A 6,353-nucleotide genomic window follows, 5' to 3' on the forward strand; every position below is an offset into this window, starting at 1 on the left:
AGGTGAGAGAGAGGGAAGGGAAATAAGAAAGTATCAAAGCACACCCCTGATGGTACCTCCATTTCAGGTCATCTCTGGGGTTGCCATGTCTTAGGCCAGTGATAGCGGACCTATGGTACCCATGCCGCAGCGAGATGTTTATTAACCCTGAAAGCTCTAGACAGCTCGCCATCACTGTCTTAGGTTATCTGTGATAGCATATCTGATTTCAGTAGGTAAAAAACTGCTAACAAGAATGAATGGCCTTTTGAATTCTAATTAGTGCTGTGTCATGAGATTGTGAAATGTTAAACTCTAATTTACTCTGTTGGGATAGATACAGAAGATATTCTAGCCCTCGCCTATTTGGATTGTTTTGACTTCCAGAAAACAGACCATGAAAAAAACAAAGTCTTTCCTTCGCCTTCATACAATGACCATCATGAAGTGTCTTCTCAGAGCTGGTTTTAATTTCCAGACTGAAGATTCCTCCATGTATGAAAAGAATGTCATTGCATATGTTTCTTTTCCTCTCACCAAAGTACTTTGATATGTCTAAATATCAATCTGTACCTTCCTCTTACCTTCAAATGTTGCTGGTAATTCTTGGCATCCCTTGGTTTGTTGCTACTTCACTCTAGTGAGGCACGTACTAGTCTCCCTTTGGAGCTGTTTTCTTTACTTAGAAGCACACCAGTCATGTTGGGTTGGGTGAACCCTACTCTAGTCATTTAGGATGAAAGTATACAACCTCATGTTAATTTGATTACATCTGAAAACACCGTATTTCCAAATAAGGCCACATTCAGAGGCACTAGTGGTTAGGATCTCAAGATATCTTTTTGGAGGAGTTTTATAGAAAAACTCCCTACAGTGTTTCATACAGTGGGTAGTGTGAACTTGTACTATCTAACTTAGCTGCTGTTTTTTGTTGCTTGCTACATAGAAGTTTCGTAATGGTTAGACAGATGATATTAGTAATACCCAGTTCTTATCATTTGAGAACTCCCATGTGAAAACTCAGGGACTGTTGTGTATTAAGAACCACATTCTCGATTTATCTGTTTTTATAAATGTAAATGGGAAACCAGTTTTTCCTTTTTCAACTCGGGTGACCTACTTAGTCATCTAAAGCTCGTCCTCAGGGACCCTCGGCCCCGGTTTCATCTGCCATGCCCTACGTAGTATGTCAAGCGAGTCTGGCTCCTAAAGCCACTCACTAATATTTCCATTCTCTCTCCTCTTCCTGCTGCTGCTGTTCTATAATTACTTTCTTTCTTTCTTTCTTTCTTTCTTTCTTTCTTTCTTTCTTTCTTTCTTTCTTTCTTCTTTCTGTATATGAGAATGATAATAATAGTGTTTATTTCTTATGATTATTTTTTAAAATGAAATAATCTTCATGAATGATTTAGCACATAGCACATGGCATGCTCAGAAGACTTAACAGAGATTAAGCAAGGGGTGATTTAACAAAAGAATGTTACTGAAGGGCCAGGGATTTAGCTCAGTGGTTCCGCTGCCTGCCTCGCAAGTGGAAGGACCTGAGTTCGATCTCCGGTACCGAAAAAACAAAAAAGAATGTTACCGAAGAATGTACAATACTAAGGGACCCAACAAGAAATAGAAAGCAACCAGGGACGAGTAGCTGCAGGAAGCCTGTTGAGACTTCCAGGATTGAAGGGAAGAACATTTCTGGAAGCCAGCCAGAGCTAGAGCTATAGAATAGAAACTCCTCAAGAAAAGCGATGGCTGTAGAAAAATGCAGCCCCTGCCAGAAATTATGGATAAAGTATCTACAGGGAGAAAGTGACAAAGTGTCAGTGGGCATTGGGAGGATAAGGTGGTACCTGTACACCTCCACTCTCTCTCTTCTCATTCATACCTTCCTGCTGGTACCTCTCATCCTCTGACCCAGCTGGGAAGCCGGAGGCTTAGGAGGCCCAGTTAGTTGCATCCCTAGGGACCAGTCTCCCAAGACACAGAGCAGAGGACGGCAGGGCATGGATTGAGAAGGCAAATGGACATTTCCATACAATCAGTCTGGAGTGTAAAGATATTGAGACAACAAAAATGGGTGGGTAGAAGTGACACAAAGCACTTCCAGTCCATGCACAAGATCTCTAGTGCAGTCACTCACGTGCTCCCCACTGCTGTCACCCTTGAGGCCATGCATTCACAGAGGTGGTGCTTGCAGTGGAAGGAATCTGGGTCTTGGAATGGCTGTGCAGTGTGCCACACTGCACTGGATATGAAGCCGTGAAGATTCTAGTCTTGTTTCACTTGGAGTGAAGGTGAGGAGTGGGAGAGATGATTAACACTGATGACTCTCCACTGGGCCTCTCCCATGTTTCTTCTCTCTCCTGAACTTCTGAGCATTCGCTCTTTCTAGAAGATATTTACAAATGGGTATTTCATTTTATTATTTTTGGATTTTTGATACAGGGTCTCGCTGTGTAGTTCAGGCTGGCATTGAACTCACTATGTAGCCCTGCTGGCCCTTGGTGCTGGGATTATAGGTATGTACCACCACACCTGGCTACAAATGAATGCTTTAGATGTCTGCTCTTAAATGCAACATTTCACAGCCAAATTCCAAACCTTCCCCAAGCTATCTTGCTTTCATGTATGCTCTGCATTTCCATCTTATTTATTCGTTGTGTAGGTCATTCAACAATATTGAGACTTGATCTGTGCCTTAATCTGAGCTATATATTGAAGATATAAAAAAAAATAAGACATGTTTTTAAGAAGTCCATTGTCTGCTAGAGGTATTTATGTCAAAACACAATCCCTGAGCATAGTTGTATGTCCTTTGGGTCCTTTCCTTTATACCTCATATTGAATGAGTCACAAGCGTCATATTCTTCCTTGGAAGTGCTGAAATTCTCATAGAGTTATGTTTGAACAATAACGCTATTCTGCTTGTGGCCTCCACTATTCTTTCCTCATTCCAGTCTATCCCTTGTATCCTCTTGTTAGACTAATGTTCCTCAAAAATTACTTTATTCAGAGGTGGTTTTTTTTTTTTTTTTCAGTGCTGGAGATTGGACCCAGAGCCTCACACATGCCAGGCAAGTACTCTACTCCTGAACTGCACCCCCAGCCCCTCCTTAGGAATATTTTAAAGTGGTTTTTTTTTTTCTGGATACTGAATCAAGTCTCAATTCTTGGCTTCCGAAGATCTTCAGAACAGCTCTCCTAATCCAGCTATTTAATGTCACACTCCCATGCACCGAGACTCTCGTAATTAGGAGGCCCTGTCTGTTATTGCTGTACTCCTCCATCACACCGGCCCCTTCCCTTCTATTCCAGCTGCTCATCCTGGTTCAGGCCCTATGGCTTCACACTTAAACTACAGCAAAAAGTTCTTAGCTTGTTCTCCCAACTATGTGCTTTTCCTTTCCACTCATCCTGCTCCTGGTAACAGATCTCCCTCACAGAAACATCTTCTGTTCAAAAGCTTCTCCATCTTCTGTATTTTCATGCTCAGCAAATAGCACCTCTATAAACCAATTGCCAATACCAGAAACTTAGTACTTCCTTTGCTCTTCCTTGTCCCTCCCTCACCTCTCTCATGCAACTAATCACCAAATTCTTTCTGATCTTTGAACCCATTCTCCATGTAGCTGCCTAGGTAATCTCTTTCTATAATGGAATTATAATCCTGGCACTCTGCTGCTTAAAACTTTTTGAGTTCTAACTCCATGGCCTTGAGAATGAACCTCAAAATGCACACTGTAAAGGACCTGCACAATGTGGCCTCCTGTTGCTCTCTCCTGTCTCATCTTCTCATCCCATCTATCCCACTGAACAAATTTCCCTTCACCTGAGGAAGCACGTGCTCACTTACCTATAGTCCTTCTCACATGTTATCTTTGAAATTGGAGTTGGGAAGTCCTCCTGCCTCTCTTTCCTCCCACCTCTCACCTACCACACATTTTTGAACTCAGCTGCTTTCAGGCATTACTGTGTCTTTCTTCACCCTTGGATTGGCAGCACCTAGCACAATGCCTGGCACCTATTAGGCTCCCTAATCAAAGAAGTTAAGTAGATTGTTCACAAGCTTATAGCTGGCTAAGAAACAAAGAGTGGGATTTGATATACTTCTCTGATTTTAAATTGTGTGGACATTCCATTTCCCTACATTGCTTTCTAATTCACATGAAACCTCTCTGACATAATCTAACATCCCTGTTCATTCATTCCACAGATATTTATTGATTTCCTAACCTGTGCCATGTATTGTAATATATAGAGGGAGTAAACTAGCCAAGGGTCAGTGGTATATAGGTGTAATACCAGCTCTCTGGGAGGCTGAGGTAGGAAGATTACAAGTTTGAGCCCAGCCCAGACAACTTAGTGACTTAGGAAGGGCCTGTCTCAAAAGAAAAAAATTAAAAAGGGCTAGGGATGTAGCTCAGTGTAGAAGCCCTGGTTCCAGTTGCCAGTACTGCAAAAGAAAGGGGGAGAGGAGATAGACTAGTGAACAAGTTGTTCCCTGCTTTCAGTATCATCTGATTAAAATATAGATGAATCAAGGCATTTGTAGCACACTGTGATAAATGCTTTCTTGAGAGTAAGCACAAGGTAAAAGAAAACCAGGATGGGTCACAGGAGGTCAGGAAGACCATTGGAGAAGAATGAGACTTCTCTCCAAGCTCAGTGTGTGAAGCATAAACAAAGACAAGCAAAGAAGCTGGAGAAGAGTCCAAGGCACAAGTAAGCAACATGTGCAAAGGCTCTGAAGCATCAGAGGCTGTGTCAATAAAAGTTGAGAGCTGATGATTGCTGAAGTGTAAAATACGGTGGCAACACTGCAGAGAGACAATGTGGATACAGGCAGGGCCTTATGATGTTAAGAAATGCAGACTACGTCCCAAAGGCTATTCAAAGGCAGAGTTAAATCTGAAGGAAGAGAATGGGTTGACTAAATTTAAATCCTCTGTTGACTCTGTTTACATCCTTTGTTGATTAAATTGGAAAATCCTCTAGCTACAAAGTATAGGTTAGGGTTAAGAGGAATAGCAGAAAAGGTAGAAGGGAGTCAAGAATGCTTATCTCCAAGAAAGAACAAAGAGGAAAGCGAGTTTAGGGGGAAGGAGAAATCCTCCTTTTGGTTGATTAATTAGTATGTAGGTCAGGAACTGAGGAGTGATGTTGGGTTCTGAGATTTGGGGACATGACCATGTATAGAGTTATCACAGTCATGGGAGCATATGAGACTCTAAGAAGAGTCTAAGGAGAAGTAGAATTTAAGGCAGAACTGGTAACACCTAGGGGAAGAGCCAAGGACAAGAAGCTCAGGATGCTGGGCATGGTGGCACACACCTGTAATCTCAGGACTTGGGAGGCTGAGGCAGAAGGATTGAAGCAAGTTTGAGGCCAGCCTGGAGTACATAGTGAATTCAAGGCCAGCCTGAACTATGTAGCAAGGTGTCGTCTCAAAAGAAGAAGAGGAAGAGGAAGAAGGAGTAGGAGACCCAGAATCACGATCTCAGGGAAACTGAGGGAAGAGCATTCCTAGAAGGATGAAGGGGTCACCAGTGTTGAGTTCGGGTGGAAGGTCAAATCAGGTAAAGACCTGTAAAGGTCCACCGGATTTTAGGTCCTTCATTGTCCTCAGTGGGAGCAGTTTCAGTGGAGTAGTAGGAGTAGAAGCCGGAGTGGAGAGAGTGTGGGAGTAAAGAGGCCAGTGTAGACCACCCTTTCAAACAGTTTAAGTGTGAAGGGGGAAAGAGAAAGTGTGCTTGAAGGAGTTCACCACTGCCATCCTAGGCTGACCAGAGAGCATTTTAAGTCTCTTCCATCACTCTCTGCTTTTACCCCTGCTAAAGATGTATAATCATGTGACCATGCCCCCCCCCCTCCCATCATTCCTAGCCCCGCTCCTGACAGGCAGCCACCACTCCTTGTGCTTTCTCAAGCCCTGTCTCTGGCAGGCAGCACAACTCCTTTCCACTCCACTCCCCCCCTCGAAAGTCCCACGTTGCCCTTTTCCTTTCACAGCCCCCTCTATGTTCATGACCTTGTAAAAGACCTCACAGCCTGGGGGCCAGGGGTTTAGCTCAGTGGTTCCGGCTCCTGCCTCGCCAGTGCAAGGTCCCAAATTTGATCCCCAGTACCAAAAAAAAAAAGAAGGATTTTACAGCCTATACGAGGAGGAGTTACTGGTCTGGGTCTAAGTACCAGGGTGGTCCCTTTTAGGTTTGTTCTGAAATAAACCTGTCCTGTTGAGCTCATATCTTTGTTTTTTCCTCTAACAGTCCTATCTGGCAGGAGGATTTCTAAATGATGGCAGAGATTGAAGAACATTTGTGCCGATGGTACAGCTTGAGGGTGTTTGAAGATCTAGGAGAGAGGTTGCTGAGGAAGTG

This window comes from Heterocephalus glaber, unplaced genomic scaffold (assembly GCF_053883595.1).
Source record: "Heterocephalus glaber isolate CG9 unplaced genomic scaffold, H.glaber_assembly_v1.0 deba00000331, whole genome shotgun sequence".
Classification (NCBI taxonomy): Eukaryota; Metazoa; Chordata; class Mammalia; order Rodentia; family Bathyergidae; genus Heterocephalus; species Heterocephalus glaber.